The 19,656-nt window shown below is 46.4% G+C and overlaps 1 pseudogene; it reads right to left on the reverse strand.

Moving 5' to 3' along the window:
- Window positions 1-790: 790 nt before the first annotated feature.
- On the reverse strand, window positions 791-3,653 carry LOC139055810 (monocarboxylate transporter 12-like; annotated as a pseudogene).
- Between the last annotated feature and the right edge of the window lie 16,003 nt (window positions 3,654-19,656).

Raw genomic sequence — 19,656 nt, forward strand, 5'->3', positions numbered from 1 at the left:
GACTATGCCAAGTCATAATCAGAAACAAGTTTTCAGACTCATGTCGTTAATTATGCGCAAAGTCGAAAATTATATGTTCAAACGAGATGAATGTGGTGTTGCACAATTTAGCTATCATTTTATTTCCTCTTTTTGAGTTCAAGCAAATGCAAAGGCAAATTTACTAAACCCCCGGTAATGTGTTGACTTGGTAAAGCTAGCTAGGAAGCTTAATATGAATAGTGCGAAGGTGTGGAAAACACAGAGGAGAGAGACAAAAATTACGACACCAGTTGGTCCGTGTGCTCCAGAAGATCATAACTACTTTATAGCCGCTCGCGAAGAATTCAGACCCATAAAGCGCAACATTAAAAACATTAAAGCCGCGATTATGTAGATACATCCTTTTTTTTCCGACGCTAATCTTATTTGCTGTTTTCGCGCTCGTCAGTGGTCAGAGCGACGCTCCGCACGCGGTATCCATGGGATCAGCCGGTAGTGAACGGCAGATGATAAGGGGGGCATACATAGAATCCAGCGGTAGGCATCGCTACAAAATGGTGTCCAAGACGTCCACAGGCTGTTGTATATAGTTCTTTGTCAAGTTCTTCCAATTCCAAGTTCTTTATTGATCACATGAAGATGTGTAGATTAGGTATGGTATAAAGGTAGGGCCATATAACCCTCGTAGGAATTGTAGGGGAAAGGGGGGGGGGTGGCTATGGTTTATGTTGTTATGTAAACACTAGAGCTTGTAAGAAAAAAAAAAGACCAATGTGTGAGACAGCACCAATATGGTACACACTCGTTGAGCGTACAAGTGGTATAAGTTCACGAGCTCCAGACAAAACAATATATTGGTCTGTTTCCAAATAATTCAGAACTGGAGTGGAAGCTACGTGGCATGCTCGGGTGCTTGAGGCTGCGCTGGAGACTATGCGTGAGGCTAAGCTGACGATATTTTGACGCGGAGGGCCATGTGCGTGCACGTTTTCGTGCCTGATTGTGCTCCTGATTGGTTGACGCCGGTCACAGCATTGATTCCAAATTTCCCGAAAGCTAAGTCGCTCGCGCCACGTTAGACTCTGGACTGCGACAGCACGCACAGGAGGAACTGAAGATAACTGAAGCACGAAGCAAATTTGGTTCGTTGGTTCTCCTCCAAATTTAAGTGCTGGACCAGCCCAGAGCCAACATTTCGTTTTCAATTTCTGTGTCATGTTGTTGTCGATAGGAGTCTTCTCACCGGCTCACACTACCCGAAATTGTATAGTTGTGTCATTGCACCGGTACTTTTCTCATGATGTGGACACGCGGTCCTTTTCTTTCCGACCAATTCTCGGCGAGTTTCCGTGCTTTCTCGTGGATGTGCACTGCTCTCTCACTCGATAGTACAACCACAGTAGAGACAAAAGCATCGTCACTACACCGATGAGGCTGAATAAACCAGCGTAGTCCCCGTGAGTATCTCTGAAGAATCCTGCGTGTAGAAAGAGAAAGCGACAAATCGCATTCGTCAGTCATGTGGAAAGAAGATCATTACGGGTGACGACAAAAACAGAAAGTATCGGCGCGAGCTTGTGTACCAGGTCATTACCGTTGTACAGACGAGAGTGCTACATTCACGCCCGGTAATACAGACCTGTGCGATGCCATAACTACGGTAAGGACGAATGGCTAGGAATACAGATGCAGATTCACACCAATTACCCAATATGGGTTGCCTCGGCGAATTGTTCCCAAGACGCGTACGGCCCAGTTCTTACCCTTGTGGCGCCAACATAAGTTAGCTTTAGGCGATATTCCAGCCAGTTATATAGTTGCTCTTCTGCACCCCTTCCTGTCAATTTCCATGAGAGCAAAATTTGGGCTTAAATTCGTTTTATACGGCAAACCGGCCTGGAGACAGCGCTGCGACTCGGCAACAAACTTTTTCCTAAAAGAATTACATGCATATAACGTATATGCTGACTGTTACATATGCGTGTACGACATACTGTACGCGTTTTAGTGCTATTCTTTCTAACGCATGCGCCATCATCTAACCTATATGCTCCAGCGGTAATACTCAGTAATCACAGCGATTGCTTTCGCTCACCTATTAGTAACGGCCTGGCGAGTCCCACAAGTCCGGCGACTGCATTGGCGATTCCGAAGCAGACACCAACCTTGTCAGTGTCCACCAACTCCATGAAGAGCACAACTATAAGTATTATCGTTGAACCATTGCACCAGCCAGATAAGATTGACAAAGCGACTTGCTTTGGATAGGAACTACAAAGCGGCATCAGGCAGAGCGATGCGCCCCAGAGCGCCAGGTGAGACGCCATCATGGTGCTTTTTCGCAGATACTTCCTGTCGGTAATCCAACCAGAGCCGAGCCGAGCCAGCAAGTCGGTCAATGCGTAGATTGACACTAGGTACACTACGTTCTACGCAGGTATCCCACGGTCAACTCCAAAGTCGACTACAACCGTAGTATACGTCGTGATGTTAAAGTGCATCACGGAAAACGAAAAGGCGATGAAATAAAATTCAGGTGACAAGAGAAAAGAGAGAAAACGTTCTTTTTTGGCGCCTGTATGTTCTCCGTTCGATTGCGTTTGATCTTCATCCTCTCCGACTAGCTGTGGTACAGCGCCCTCCTCTACCGGAAAGCGAACGTCCTTTTTCGCATGGTGGAAACGGACTGAAACAGCGCCATCTTGCACAGTTCCTTCCCATTTAGACTCGTAGCAATCGACGTCCTGTCCTTCTATTGCCAATCGGTGGACCTCCGGGCAACACTGATCGGGGGTACGATTGCATCCACAAAAACCGGCATCATCGAGTTGGTGTGGATAATCGGAACACCGAAGCGGTCTCTTGAATTCGTCGCCACTACGGAGGATAATATATCTTCTATCTGAATCGTGGGCCGAGGCCCCACTTTTTTCTCGTTGCGGTTGAGCTGGCGGCGGCGTGCGTTGCAGCAAAGCACCGGCCACAGAGTTCAGCATAGTGGCTCTATAAAATTAAGAAAGTGCCACGGATTCCGTATTTCTCCTGCAGTGCCTTCATGACCGGCGGGAAGACGAGTCCTCCAACTGTTAAGCCTGCAGTGGCGATGCCGGATGCCACTGCGCGGTACTTGAGAAAGTTCCGTTGTACAACGACGCTGAAGAGGCTCAGAAAACCGATACAGGTGCCTGCATCAGAAAGGAAAGTAGAAATCAAGGCGAGGGCCCTACTTTTTACAGGGACGCATTTTCGCTATAACCGGCAAAAGTATTCGATACGACAGTACAGCGCGGAGTTCGTGCGTGCGGCCAGCAAAACAGCACATGTATTACTGTGTTGGTCGCATATGCTAGCGCAGCATGCTCCAAACCTAAACTCACGTTCACAAAATCTCGCTTAACGTATGTGACGTCTGGTACTGCCTATCACCGCGGCTGTCGTCTCGTTACCACGCATATGTCGCTATTGAGTGGTGGGCGCCCGAACGCTTACCACTGAACGCCCTTACGTAAAATGAGTTTTATGCGTTTCAAGCTGCTTGACCAAAGCTCCGACAATATTCGGCTCTTTCAGAAACCTAGCGGATAACAAAAAACATGTGTCACCTGCATGACGATGATCTGGAAAGAATACCTACCATGCACGATACCCAAGAAGACGTAGAGGAAGAGCATCGAGGGCGCGAAGAAGCAGGCGCATATGGCCAGTGAACCGCCCAGGCAACGAACCACGGATAGCTACCATATCGATATGTACCTTGCCATGACTCCGGCAATGGGACCTGCGGTATAAATTCTGTGGAATGGGGCTTGGTGCAGTCCAGTCTATAACAAGAAAGCTTTTAGCAAAGTTGCACGCATTGTCATCGCAGTCAATTAATGCCGAGCTTTCAACGGCAGCTATCATTTGCCTTTCATACATAATTAATAGTCTAGACGACGTTGGAGTGCAGTGAAATAGTTCTTGACGCCTAAATGCGGGAAAATATATTTTACGGCAAGCGGGCAAATACACAGCTATAATGAGCGTAAATTTTCAAGAACAAAGAAAGGGAGGAGGGGGAGGGTGCTTATATCGGCCTTCGGTTGCGGTGCATGATGCCGAATGTATGTGCTTAAAGTAGAGGTGTTCGAGTAGTGAGATTTATTAATCGAATATGAATATAGGAGAATGCTGACGTTCAAATGTACAATCCAACATAGTTTTTCTCCTCGTTTATAAACATAGTGAAATGTAATTTTGTGTTGAGTCCGTTTGATTTAAACAACACAGTGGTTTGCGTTAGCTTAAACATGCACGTACTGCCGTTTCCAAGGGGAACACTGGTTAACTGAGAGCCTTGTAAATAAGAAACGACTGCTTTTAGTTTTCTGCCACATCATGACAATAACAGTAATAAAAGAAAGGAACATCATATAACCACATGCACGTTTACACCGTGTGAATAGGTCTGACAACGGAACAAAGCAGATATTATAATTGTACGTTTTAACAGTTTGCCTAACGCTATAACGCTATAGAGTGTTGCTTTCGTTGAAAGAGCGAAGTTTGGTACTACAGCACCGGACATTGTAAGACTGGTTAAAAATGGGTATTTTTTCCATAAAAAGAGAAAACATGTGAACTCGTATATAGGCTGTCTAAAGAAGGCGAGGTATTATTATCGATTCAGTGGAAATTACTGAGCATAAGTTATCTGCCCCGTGCGGACCACTAAGAAACGCGCGCCTCTGCTCAGCAACCGCGCAGCACTCATGCAGCAGAATCATTCGGTAAGTCCTCACTTGCATCGATGCCTCTCCCTCGAGACTTGGTTAAGCGTTGCTCTTTCTGATATGATTTCGATAGCAATTATACAGACCCTGGATGCGCCGCATTCACGCCGTATACGCTGTGGGGGTACCACTCTGCGTGCGGCTAGGGCTCAAGACGAGCTCCGGATCTAGCCCCACGCAGTCGCTTTGTGTTACTCCCCCAACGCGTAGCGCGGGAATCGCGGATACGTCGGGTTCGAACGAATAAGGCAACCAGCGGCGTCAACTGTAATAACGTTTATTGCTACCGGCAATAACGAACACTGGCAGAGGGACGTCCTCTCTGTAACAGTAATAAATAGGCTGGCCTCGTTGCCCGGCATAGTCAGGCAAACGAGGTCACTCACGGGTTGCGGCAGGTTAGGGGTCCGGCTGGATGGATGGATGGATATTATGAGCGTCCCCTTCGGAACGGGGCGGTGGGTTGCGCCACCAAGCTCTTGCTACTATACTGCCTAGTATCCTACCTAGGTTAAACAATGAAAAAAGAAAAAAAAAAGAACACTCTGAACTACCACGCCCAAATTTTCTGATCCCCTATTGCGAATTGTGCTTTTGTACGTCTCCATCTTTTGTCGTTTCCCTACTTTTCTTCCACCAATCCTCCAGTCACCTCTTACTAATGTCTATTGTGGACATGTTTGCTTTACCACTGCTCCCTCTGAACCCAAGGGCTTCAAGGAGGCCAGTGGTGCCTAAATCGACCGCTGGGTAGACGTCGTCACATTCTAATAAAACATGCTCCGTAGTTTCCCTAGCTTTACCACAGCGAGCAGATGCTTCTTTTTCCTTCTTATATGTCGTTTCTGCATTTTACATTTATTTGAATAGACCGCATTGGAGTTGGGCCCAAGCTAAAGCTTCCTCTTAAACAATTTGTCGAGAGATCAAATACATGAATAAAAACTGCATTGCCATTGCCAAAGATGCTGCAAAGGAATTCTTGAACGCTACGCACTTTCCAAACAAGTAATATATGTATGCTTAAAATAAAAATATAGACTCGTATGTGCCAGAAATGGTGCTCAAAATAACTGATATCAATGCTTCCATGTTTTTTGTCTATTTACTAGGTAAAGAAAATATCAGACGAACCTTAGAACTATATTAGTTCGAAACAAGCAAAGCAGTTCATGCCACTGATATGAAAAATGTAAAGGCCATGAAATTAACAAGCTGAGGACAAATATCTTAATGAAACTTTGTCATTCAACAGCCTTGTTTACGTTTTTGTACATATGCAACGGCCAGTGAAAGATCTCAATGACGCTGTCATTTATTCCAATGTATTACGCAGGAGCAGCATTCACCGGTCGTGTATCGTGAGTAATTGCACCGAAATTATTGTCCCAACAGAGAAGATAGCACCTATATAAAGCCGTTCTGCAAAATATACGAGGGCGAGTCAAATGAAAGTGAGCCAATGCAAATATATGACAAACGGGGTACTTAATTTAAAAGTAGTCTTCATGAGCATTTAGACATTTATCCCATTGAATAACGAGTCGGGTGATTCCCATCTCATAAAACTCCATAGGGTGCTGCTTCAACAAATCTGTAACTGACTCTTTCACGCCATCGTCCGACGCGAATCTGTTTCCCTTAAGCTGTTTTTTGCATTTTCCCCAAAAGGTGGAAGCTGCAAGGCGACAGATCTTAGCTGTATGGCGTATGTTGCAGCATTTCCCACTTGAACTTTGCCACTTTTGTATTAACCACATCAGCGACGTGGGGACGGGCACTGTGGAAAAATTAAAAATTAAATTAGGGGGTTTTACGTGTCAAAACCACTTTCTGATTATGAGGCACGCCGTAGTGGAGCACTCCGGAAATTTCGACCACCTGGGGTTCTTTAACGTGCACCGAAATCTAAATACACGGGTGTATTCGCATTTCGCCCCCATCGAAATGCATGCGACCGCCGTGGTCGGGATTCGATTCCGCGACCTCGTGCTCAGCAGCCCAACACCATAGCCAGGTCGTGGAACAAGATGACCCCATTCGTCAATTTTCCACGTCATTTGTTCTTGATTGCCCCGCGCAGCCGATCCGGCGTTTCACAATATCGGAAACGATTGATAGTCTCTCCGGCTTTAGAAAATTCTATCAGTAATAGCCCCTGACGATCGAAAAAAAACATAGTAAACAACACCTTTCCGGCGGAAATGACGGCCTTTGCTTTTTGGGGGGGCGGTGAATTCGAATGTTTCCACTGTAAGCTTTTAAGAGGCTCACTGTGTCCTCACGAATAAAAGACAAAGTATGAAAAATAAATAAGAACGTAGTTACCCTGGCTGGCTTTAGTGTCTTGACATGGATGCTTTGGCGTACGTGAAAAAAAATGTCGTGGGATCGAATCCCGGCCACGGCGGCCGCATTTCGATGGGGGCGAAATGCGAGAACACCGGTGTATTAATATTTAGGTGCACGTTAAAAAAACCCAAGTGGTCGAAATTTCCAGAGTCCTCCACTACGGCGTGCCTCATAATCAGAAAGTAATTTTGGCACGTAAAACCACATAACTTAATTTTTATTTTTTTATGCGACATGACGGCAAAAATGAACCACCACAATGCTTCGTCTCATCGTATCTCGCTGCGTGTTTTGTCAACTTCTCTGAAAGTATGTTGATTTGGCTTGTCTCGTTGTATGTTCCGATCTAAGACTTTAGAAAAGTCAATGCACCTTTGGCGTCAAATCTTTATAAGAACATTAAGCCCACAATGTTCCGGAATTGAAAATCTAAAGTACGACTTTGGAAATATCAATGCACCTTTCGCATCAAAAGTTTATTAGAACTATATACCCATAAAGTGTCAGAATTGAGATCCAAGCGCTCCCCATTCCGCGGCCTCAGCGAGATGCCACGACAAGCCCGCCCGCCGCGCCTTTGGAACTTTCTGCTCGGATGGAGCTCTTTGCGTTACGATATGTGACTCCCGGTGCATGGGCGTTGCCGCGAAATGCAGCCCGATTTCTCAATGTTCACGCTAAAATGTTTTTTTCGAGCGTCAAAAGGACATTTTAGAAAAAATCGAGCATGATTTCCGGCGCTGTGGGTTGTTTTGGCCGGCGGCGCATGGAGAGCACGAAAAAATTTCGGGGGGGGGGGGGCTGAAGCCTCATACCCCCCCCCCCCATTGCTACGCCCCTGGTGCTCGCTCTCTTCTCAACCAGGCAGGCCGCACCCACATGTACCTCCTGACGCGCATTTTTTCTTGCTTTAGTATCAGCATCCCCCTTAATAGTAGCAATCGCCTCTTCTGCTCGGTAGTAAGCGGCCGACCCTCCTTTTTATATGTGAAGTTGTAAACAAGCAGCGCCTTCTCAGCATGCGGAAGGTACGTAGTCGCAGTTTCGCAGACAACATTGCTGCTTGAAATTAAGCTTGATGAATACACTTCGGAAAGAAATGTCGCTGTCTAATTACACTCAGATTACTTTTATTGTAGTGTTGTGTAAGTTTAAGGGCATATTATATATGCGGTAACAGAGACAATACATGTCGTTGAGAGTTATGTGTTCTGGCAACCCGGAAAACGCGGCGCAAAAGCGCCGCTCCATTTTTTTTCGTACGGGTGCTCGCGCGTCGGCGGCAACGCGGGCGTTTGCCGCCCGTCACGTTTTTCGCTCGCGAAAGACGCGCCATGCGGTTCCAGCTGAGGTCATTATTAGACCTCTCGGATGACTAGAAAAGAATTACAAGTAGAAAAGTGGTGGGAAAGAAAACGATGGCTCGTGCAGCAATATTATTTAGGCTGGTCTAAAGTCAACTGATGCAGAACTATGTCTAAGAAAAGACTTACTCGAGGTTCACAATCACAATATCATTATGAGGCACAACGTAGTGGAGAATAATGATTATTTTGGCCGCGAAGGGTTCTTTAACATGCATCTATATTGAAGTACACAGACTGTCTTTCTGCATTTCGTCCCCAGCGAAATGCGGCCGCTGCGGCCCAGATCCGACACGCCACCTCGAGCTCAGCCACGCAGCACCATAGTCACTGAGCTAACACTGCGTGTAGCGTCGCATGGACAAACTTGCATCACAAAGATGGAAATCATTCTGCGAATCTTTGGATCCACGAAAACCATTGTCTCACATATGGAGAACTGTTCGTGGTCTCCGTGGAACCCCTCAGCAGCGCCACCCTTTTAAGTCTTTGGCCCTTCACCAACAATGCAGCGAGATTGACGTAGCGGAAGCTTTCTGCAGGAGGATTGCTGGCGAAACTAGTTGCGCTGGAACATCGACGCTCCGCCACTCACCGATTTCACGCGACTCCCGCATGGATAGTCCTTTCTCCATGGACGAGCTCGAAGCTGCACTGGCCTTGTGCAAGCGTTCATCTTCACCAGGCCCCGACGGTATAACCTACCGTGCCCTGTGTAATCTGGGTGATGAGGCTCGAAAAGTGCTCCTGCTCCTATTCAACAGCTCCTGGCGGACAGGTACGGTTCCCCAAGAATGGAAGACCAGTCGCATAATTCCACTGCTCAAGCCTGGCAAGTCGCCTGTAGACATTGCATCATACCGACCAATTGCGCTTGCCAGTTGCATCGGAAAACTAATGGAGAGGATGGTTCTAGCACGGCTAGAATGGTACCTCGAACATTACCAGGTATACCCAGATGCAGTGGCCGGTTTCAGGCGGGGCCGTTCTTCCATAGACAACGTTATCGACTTGGTGACGTACGTCGAGCACCAGAAGTCCTGCAAAAGATTATCTGCTGCCCTGTTTCTGGATGTTAAAGGAGCGTACGATAACGTAACGCACGAAGCGATTTTGAACGCGTTAGACGCAGTAGGACTTGGCGGCAAAGTATATATTTGGATACGTAGCTATCTACATACGAGATCCTTTTTCGTACTTACCGAGGATGGCCCGACCTCCCAGCATTACAGTAACCGTGGGGTGCCTCAGGGCGGAGTACTCAGCCCAACGCTCTTCAGTCTAACACTCATTGGACTCACCGACATCCTGCCAGGCATTGTTAGGCTCTCCATCTATGCCGACGACATTTGCATTTGGACGTCGGCTGTGACGCGACTACAGCTTCGCGCGCGACTTCAAAAGTCAGCTACTTTGACATCATCCTACCTTCGAGAACAAGGACTTCATATATCATACGAGAAGTGCGCAGCGGTGGCATTTACCAGGAAATCAATGTCTTCATACGTGATATCCGTCGACAGACACATGATCTCGTACAGCACGAGTCACAGATTTTTAGGGGTGGTCCTTGACAAAAATCTCTCCTGGACCCCTCATGTGAATTATGTGAAAAAACGCCTGACAGGAATTTGCCATATGTTTAAGTTCCTTGCAGGAAAGACCTGGGGAGTGCCAATACACTCTATGCTGCAACTGTACAGGGTCCTCTTTATTGGATTCCTGCGATACAGCCTACCTGTCATGTCCAACACCTGCAGAACTAACCTGAACATAATCCAAAGCATCCAAGCCCAAACACTCAAGATATGTCTCGGTCTACCGCGGAGTGCGTCAACGACTGAAGTTATTGCAGTGGCTCAAGATTTCACTATTAGAACGCACATTAGCATTGAAACAATGCGTGTGCACCTAAGACACTTCGCCCGGAACCCTACCCACCACCTAGCAAGTCTCCCAGTAGATAGGCCCCACACGACATTCAGTGCGACTGTCTTCGCGCACCGTGACTCTTTCAGGTCAGGTTACACACCTGCAGCAAGGCCTTCTATTCCTCCATGGTGTATGCGCCGTACTCAAGTGAACCTTACAGTCCCAGGACTTCAGAAAAAGTCGGACTTGCCATCATCAGCGCTCAAGCAACTAACTTTATTTCTCTTGTACGAGAAATACAGCGACTGCACACACGTCTACACTGATGGATCAACTACATCAACCAGTTCCGGCGGCGCTGTAGTTATACCAGCAATGAGAATAACCAAGCGGTTCAACACTTCCCATGTCACTACGTCTACAGCTGCAGAGCTCGCGGCTCTCCGCGACGCGCTTGAAGTGATAAATACTGAAAGTCCTAGAAAATGGGCAGTCTTCTGCGATTCCAGGCCGGCCTTGCAATGTGTGCATTCATTTCTCCGACATGGAACTCACGATCAGCTCACGTGCGAAATCGCGGAACTTGTCCATCACTTAGGAGAAAAAGGCCATGATATCTCTTTTCAGTGGATACCAGGTCATTGCGGTATCATTGGTAATGAAGACGCCGATAAAGCAGCTCGGACGTCAAACCAAGAAGACCGCTGCGTCCCCATTCCGCTCTCAAGGACCGACGCCGCGAGACAACTTGGCATTCTGGCACGCACGATCTCCTTAGCAGAGTGGAATAATGTACATACAAGACGCACAAGACTGCACCGACTAAACCCATCACTTCAACTCAGACCTCCAGCCGGTGTGCACCGGCGTGAAGCGTCTCTTCTGTGTCGGTTATGGCTTGGAGTGGCCTTCACGAATGCCTACTCAGCACTAATTGGAATGGCTGATAGTCCTGCATGTGATGTTTGCGCATGCGAGGAGAACATTGACCACATATTGTGCCATTGTCCTCAATTTCAAGCCCAAAGACAGTATTTGTCCGACACATTGAGGAAACTAGACGATCGTCCTCTGAGTGAACTGACAATATTAGAGCACCGTCCCGACCGATCATCGGCTCAGAAGGCAGTGAAGGCACTTTTGTGTTTTCTCAGAACTTCTGGTTTGCTCGAGCGACTTTAACTGAAGTGCTGTCCGTACGCGTACCTACACCTTCTCTCTCCCTTCTTTCTCTTCCCCTTCTCCCTTCCCCCAGTGTAGGGTAGCCAACCAGACTATTGACTGGTTAACATCCCTGCCTTCCTGTATTCTTCTCTCTCTCTCTCTCTGCGTGTAAGACTCGAAGTGCTTGTCTCGGGTAGAACACAACCGTATTCATCTGTGACGTTCGCTGAAATAACTACAAGCACATAGTAATACAGCGGGTAGGCGCCCTGGGAGGAAAAAGGCATATCGTGAAAGAGTTCGTACGGAACTAGGAAAGAAGAGCGCGAACTAAGACGATCACGAGAGACAGAACGACACTTCATTGCATTTACTCACTGCATTCATCTGCATTTATTCACTGAAAGATCAGCAAATATAAGGAAAATCACAGACATGCGCACAAGGACCACAATGCATCATCTGCCAAACCATTCAAGATATGACACTTCGCTTTTAAAGAGCGTCACGGAACTATTACTAACACAGTTTTTCCTCTCTTCTTTATATGGAATGCTTCCAAAACCTCACGTGCCTTTGTATCTCTGCTTATGCCAAGAATCTTTATCTATCGGAACCGCGGTTCACACTTCATGCAGTAGAGGCATTGTTTCCTTGGCGAATTTTCATCCGCCAGGTCAAACGCAGTGCAAATGGCGCAATGTTGCGAAAGATGCGCACCTCCTTCTTTCAGTGACCGCACATGCTCACCTGCACGGTCATTCCCGCATGTACCCGTTTGGGCTACATAGGTTTTCCCGCAGGTATTTCATATACCACACCGGTGCAGCCTTTTCAAATTGCTTGCCATGCTTTCTGCTGCAGCTGCTCCTCGTACCCTGCACGCGGCGCAGGTGCAGAGCTGTGCATGTTTCCGAGGAGCCGAAAACACGACTGGGACGCCATACGTAACCACTTCTGGCTTCGCAGCTTGTTTTTCTTGCGCGCACGGTTTCTTTACCATGGAAGTTTTCATTTTCTGCAAGAGCGCTTCAGCGACTGGTCTGATGACCGTTAATAGGAACCCAGCAGAAACCAACCTATCAACTTGCCTGTCATAGCTCGGACGCATTGCATGGTGACACAATTTGACGAGAGCAGACTCAAGACAAAATTTAGCAATGGAACTTTTTACGGTTTTTGAATGAGCCGACGCATAAGGAAGAAGCTCCTTTTGTGCTCGAGGCGCGTACTGCCAGCGTACATGCTCTTAGCCCAAGGTAAGAGTAATGTCCGAAAAGTGCAAGTGTCCCCGCAAGGGTAGTTCATGCGCAAATACCAACCCGCGTCCCTTCTCTTCAAAACTGTCTGGTACAGTGCTTACACCATCTGTGTAAGCCAACAAGCTTTTTAAAAACAATTAAAAAATCGTCAACATACTTGAAAACTTTCAGTACACCCTTTCCTGTTAGAATTGTCGCGAGGGTGCTGTAAATAAAGATTCAGAAATTGTTAGTAAGCACAGGAGCCACGCAGGATCCGATACAAATCTTTTGTCTTTGTCAGTAAAATTTGTTCTCAAAAGAGGGAAACGTCACACCAAGGTAAAATTCTAGCATTCTCATAAAATTGTCGATCGACACGCCAGGGGAGTTATGGAACTCAACTGCACTGCTACTTCCTATAGCATCTCTGACAGAAGTGAATCAGGGATCGTGCAGCCTAGAGTAAAACAAGTTGTCAACATCTACTGAAAACACATACCACATGGAAGCAGTTTCGTTAAGAAACATAACGTCTTTTGAACGCTTTGTGGAGAACGGATCATCAACATTAAGGGATGTAAGATGCTTGTGGAGATACTGGCTTAACACAATCTGCCACGTTCCATTCTCGCTGACCACTGTTCTGAATATCGCCGACGGTTTGTGCGCTTTGGCCGAAAAGAACACAGAAAGGACATTGCTTCTGCAATTATCAATGTCATTGGCCAGCCTGCACAGATCACATTCTTCGCACATCGCGGCCGCCTTGCCTTTCACTCGCGTCACACTGGCTTTGAGAGCGATGAAGTTCTTCGCAATTGCTTCGCCTGCTCGAAGACCTCGAAGACGCTAAAGAGCTCCTTTGAAATTACAGTCGAAAGGTGTTGCGTGTTTGGGAAACACATCTAATACGTAGATGAGTTGATTTTTCGGCTAGTTAGTCGTCCATATTTGAAGTAGTAACTTAGCGTGAATAAAAACATGCAGACAAGAAGGACGGACAAGGACAAGCGCTTGTTTTTGCCCGTCTTTCTTGTCTCCATGTTTTTATTCGGGCTAAGTTACTACTTCAAACATCTAATGCCTAGACATACAAACTTCCTCAGACATTATGCTATCTTCCGTAAAGACCGTGACGACGCTATTGCCTCGTCCGAAGGTGTAGCAGTAATTGTAGATAAAATACGTTGTTTGTTAGAGCCTTTCTCTCCGGACAGCCCTCGAGGCGGTGTCTGTGCGAGCGATTCTTTTCAATAGGTTGATAACCGTCTGTAGCATTTATAAACCAGCTAGTATTGTCAACTCACAAAAACAAAAGTTGGAAGCCTCATTGAGCAGTGCCCTGAAACACACATGATCACCGGCAATTTTAATGCCCATCAGACACTTTGGGGACACTCCCGGTTCGACACGAGAAGCCGAATAAAAGGAAACTTCCTAGTAAATTCAGGTGCATGTCTCTTCAATTAGAAGCAGCCAACATATTGCAATCTTTGTCATAACACATATTCATCAAGATATGTCGACTGGCTCTGCTTCTCTCTTCTCTGACTTAAAATGAAATGTACTAAAAAACCCCTACGGAAGTGACCATTTTCCAGCAACTTTAAACTTGGTTAGATATGACTCCCCTCCACATGCCCGTAGGTAGAAACTAGCCTCCACCATTTGGGAACATATTAAAGAATCGACTTTTTTTATCACGCCACTATATCAGCGAATTTAGTATACACGACGCAGTAGCGTATTTCACCGATTTAATAATAGACGCAGCAGAAAATTGCATTCCGCAGACAAATGGTAAATCATGCAAAAGGCGAGTTTTTTGATGGAATGATGAATGTAGAAAGGCACGTAAGAAACAAAATAAAGCATGGGGTATTCTCCGTCGATATCCTAATACAGAGAACCTCACTGGATTCAAACACATTAAATTGCACGGAAGGACGACGCGAAGGCAAGCAAAAAGGGCAAGCTGGGAGAGGTTTCTCTCCGGTATTATTTCGTACACACAAGAGGTAAAAGTTTTGGACGGGCTGAAGGGGCATCAACTGCCCACTGTTCTTGGTAAATGAACAAGAAAACAGTCTGAAGGACCAAGCCGACGCTCTTGGTGAGGACTTTCAGTGCGTCGCAAGCTCTATGAACTATTCCTTATCTTTTCTGAAATTGAAACAAATGGAGGAACTGAAGTCACCGTAAATGTAGCCCAAACGAGCCTTTTATTTGGCCTTTCTGCATTGCCGAGCTGAAAACGTATATAAATGTATCTCAGAACTCTGCTTTGTGTCCCTTCACCGAGACACGCGAATCACACTACTCACACTCTTTAACACTTTGTGAGCAGATGGACATCTTCCATGCTCATGGAAAAAAAACTATTGTTATCCCTGTGCTGAAAGAGGGTAAAGATCCCGGCTCAGTAACAAGCTATTGCCCGACAGCGCTAGCAGTTTGCCTCTGCAAGTTGTTAGATATAAAAAAAAATGATCAATCATCGCCTTCTACACCACCTTGAATCGAACTAAATGCTTGATCCATACCAATGGGGATTTAGAAAAGGCCGGTCAACAACCAACCACCTCGTGTGTGTCGAGGCTATTATTCGTAGTGCCTTCGACCATAAACACTTTTTATCGATATTTCTTGACATGTAAAAGGCTTACGACACCACGTGAAATCCTCCAAAACCTGTCACGAATGGGTATCAGGGGGAACGCGCTGAATGTTATTGAGAGCTACCTCTCGAAACGTGCTTTCCGTGAAATAGGCAATATGCTCTCGCGTCCATTTACGCCGGAAACTGGGGTACCCCAAGGGAGGCGTCCTCAGTTGTAGACTTTTTATTGGAAAGATGAACACGCTCCGTTATTCACTACTTCCACCCATTTTCTATTCTGTTTACGTAGACGACGTAGAGATAGGTTTTAAATGATGTAGCTTTGCAGCATGTAAAAGGCAAGTTCAGCTTGAGCTGAGGAAAGTATCCAAATGGCCAGAAGAAAATGGGTTCAAGTAAATAAACATAAAAGCTCCTGTTTCCTTTTCGCAAGAACGCGAGGACTGTTCCCTCATCCCACTTCTCAATGTCGAACTGCAAGGACAGCACATTCCTGTGAACAAAGAACAAATTTTTGGACGTCATACTCGATTCAAAATGACCCCACATCAAGGACATCAAGGCCAAGTGCGTGAAAACAATGAACATACTGAAAAATCTCTAGCAGACAAATTGGGGCAGTGACATAAGATGCTTAATTAATATCTGCAAACGTCTTATACGATCACGTTTCTACTACGGGGCTGTCGTCTATTAGTCTGCTACAACGAGTGCCCTAGGAATGAGTGGTATCCTGTTCATCATTTAGGCATAAACCTGGACACAGGAGCTTTCATAACTAGCCCAGTACGAAGTCTCTATATAGAATCCAATGATTGGTCATTCCCAGAATTCTACAGAATGCTCAGAATTTTACTTTAATGATTCAACGTCGCACGCCGGCGTTTTGCTGCAGTTGGCCCATACTTCTCGGAATATAGCTGTTTCCAACCGAAAACAAGTGTATTTACAACGGAGACCTACGCACTCATGTTGGCTGTATGACACATCAAGGAAACAAAACTTCACAAGAGAATAATATTTACAGATTCATTAGGCATCGTCAAACCCTAAATTTCTCTACAAAATAATAATAATCCTGCCTTTACTGAACTTTATCTCATCCTCTGCACTTTGTATGCATCTCATCAACATATCATATTAGGCTGGCTATCTGGCCACAGAGGCATCGAGGGTAATACGTTTGCCAACCCTATTGCCACAACCCTAACCACAAAACGAAGTATCTGTTCCATAGCTGTACCTGTGATAGATTTAAAGCCCTTCCCGCACAAGAAACGGAGGGATCATTGAGAATGTAAGTGGGTCACTAAAACACCTAATAAACTTCAAGGTATGAAGCCAAACGTAGAAAACCATGGCCAATAATAAGAAATATGCGACAGACTGAGGTTATCTTCTGACGCCTTAGGATAGGTCATGCTTATGGCACTCACTCTTACCCATTAACCGGTGATTGTTCTCCTGCCTGCGATAAATGTGGCGAGGCGCTTACGCTCCTTCACGTTTTGTTAGAGTGTCGAGAAATAAAAGCTCAGCGAAAAAACTACTTTTGCCCGGCATACACACAACACACTGCCCTCCACCCCGCCATGTTTTTCGGCATTGAACCGCAGTTTGATGGTAAGCTAGGTTTAACGTTTTTACGAGACGTTGGCATATTGCAAGTTATCACACCAAGGTTTGCGTAGCGCATTCTCTCATTAGAGGCTGCTGCTACGATGGTATTCTTGTAAAGCACGTGCCTCCCAGCGCTTGCGTTCGAGGTGTCACTGTTGAGGTACGAGTGCTACTGTTACTCACAGGTTTAGTGCATCATCCCTTGGTAACAGAACCTTTATGTTCATAGCTGTGGCATATATCAAAGGACAGTAACAAAACACCTCGTTGGTCGAAACCCTTTGAAGAATATGCCTATCACTGACACACCATTTCAACCGGTCGCCGTCGACATTATTGACCCCCTGTCCCCAACTTCAGCTAAGGGAAACAAATACGTGCTAACGATGGTAGACTTTGCTACGCGTTATCCGGACGCGGTAGCACTACCGAACATTGAGACCGAGCGGGTGGCATAAGCGCTGTTAGAAATATTTTCCAGGTGGGAGTCCCACGAGAGACAGTGAGCGACCGTGGAAAGTCGTTCACATCCAACCTTATGCAAGAATTCGGGCTACTACTTTCATTTCGTCAACTTCCCACAACTCCCTATCACCCCATGGCAAACGGACTTGTGGAAAGGTTCAATGGAACTCTCTAACAAATGGTCCCCCGCATGTGCCAAGAATGCCCTAAACAATGGGATATATACCTGGCACTCTTGCTTTTCGCATACCGTGAAGTTCCCCAAGCAAGCCTTCACTCTAAAAACAGTTGCACCGTTTGGGGTGTATATGTGCCACACAACGATAATCATCATCTGTCTTGCCCGCAATTCCTTTCTCTAACGCTGTGAGCCCGGTACTTTCAAGTCACGAACGGCATGCCCGTTATCAGCATAGCAGAGCATTCTCGACAGGAAAGTAACGATCGCAGCGTTTTCAAGAAAGGAAATGCGGGCAAGACAGAAGACGGGTGTAAACCTTTTTTAGAGTGTTGGATTCTCGCCATTCGACCACCTTTACGGTCGATTCGTCCGGGGACCGATGTCCATTCTGAAGGAATTGTGGACAGGTGATAACGTCGATGCCGAAACGACGACAACTTATGGATACGTTGTAGAGCTCCAGACGGCGCCTGCATAGCACATGCAAGGTAGCCCATGAAGAACTACAGAAGGCAAAAGTGACACAAAATAAGTATTATCAAAAAGCAAGAGTTCGACAGCTATTGACAGGTAACAAAGTATCGCTGCTCCTACCATCAGATAGGAACTAGCTGATTCTGACATGGAAAGGGCCTTTCGCAGTCATCGAAAAACGTAATGACTCTGACTATTTGATAGACCTTGGGGGTCGAATGAGCCTATTTCATATCAACCTCCTAAAGAAATACGAGGAAAGGGAGTCCACGGCTGATGTCCTGCAACACATCGCAGTTACTGTGCAGACGGAAAACACAGAAGAGCAAGAAATGCTTTTTGTTGCTCTACCCCAACGGGAAACGGGTCGAGGCCTACAGAGATGCTGCCCGCGTGGGTCGACCCTGGGTCGGGGTCCTCGCGAGTTGCGGCCGGACACCGCAGTGGTGTGTTGAACGTAGGCAAGCGCCGCATACGGTAGCGCAGCCGTGTGCCGGCGACGGTTCAAGCCGCAGCAACCGTGCCATCTCTGCCTCGGCTCGCCTCAGGACCGTACCGTGCAACGACAAGCGAGCTGTCACGACCCAAACTGTGAGATGACCTTTTGAACACTTGACGCGTCGAACGTTGGTGTAGGACTGGTTGTCTTAGCTCCCTGTCCTTGTCTGGACTGAGCGTCGCCTAGATCTGTCTGCGCGTGAAGCTTAATCTGTGATGCTGTTTTGTTTTCTTTTCCTTTGCCCATCATTTGTGTGAAAGATAGACATTTGTGTTAGCTTACTAGCGTTTCTTGCCCATCCTTTCTCTTAAGACACACAAACTAGTGACGAACGTCTATAATCGTCACAATAGGATACACCACTAGTCATTGTCATTATTTGAATACCTGTACAGTTTACACTTTACGACTAATTTTAGGGCCTCTCTAGAGCCAAGTTGGCTATACCATTCATACCCGGACTCACAACCCCCACTTTTGTCACATTATACCACCGACACTTCATTATCTTTTGCTTGGGGCTCTTTGGCCATATCTGGCCCTTGCGCCAATAACATTTATACATCATTGTCAGTCACATGGTAAAACTCACTCACCCTCCCGGCCATGCGAATATGGATGTCCAGTGAAGCTGTTGCGAAACCATCACTACGACTTCTAAGGGCGGTATGCAATGCTTTATTGATGGCTCGGATGCCTGCTTTGAGCTTGTTCTTTATTGAAATGTATGCAATTATGTGGGTTGTACGCGGGCATTCAATGAATGTATGCACTGTTCGCTTCACTTTGCTGAGCGGTTGTAGACTCTGCCTTAGGGGGCATAAGAGCCATTGAATGTTTGCTTGCTTACGGGGGTATGAGCCCTTACTGATGACAGATGGTTGCTTTGAGCTTGTTCTTTATTGAAACGCATGCTGTTCTGTACGTTGTATGCGTGATTCCAATGAATGTATGTACTGTTCGCTTCACTTTGCTGAGTACTTGGGCCGTCTGCATTACGTGGGTGATGAGCCATTGCTGATGATGACTATTTTTATTCACGGACGG

Source organism: Dermacentor albipictus, chromosome 2, assembly GCF_038994185.2.
Source record: "Dermacentor albipictus isolate Rhodes 1998 colony chromosome 2, USDA_Dalb.pri_finalv2, whole genome shotgun sequence".
Classification (NCBI taxonomy): domain Eukaryota; kingdom Metazoa; phylum Arthropoda; class Arachnida; order Ixodida; family Ixodidae; genus Dermacentor; species Dermacentor albipictus.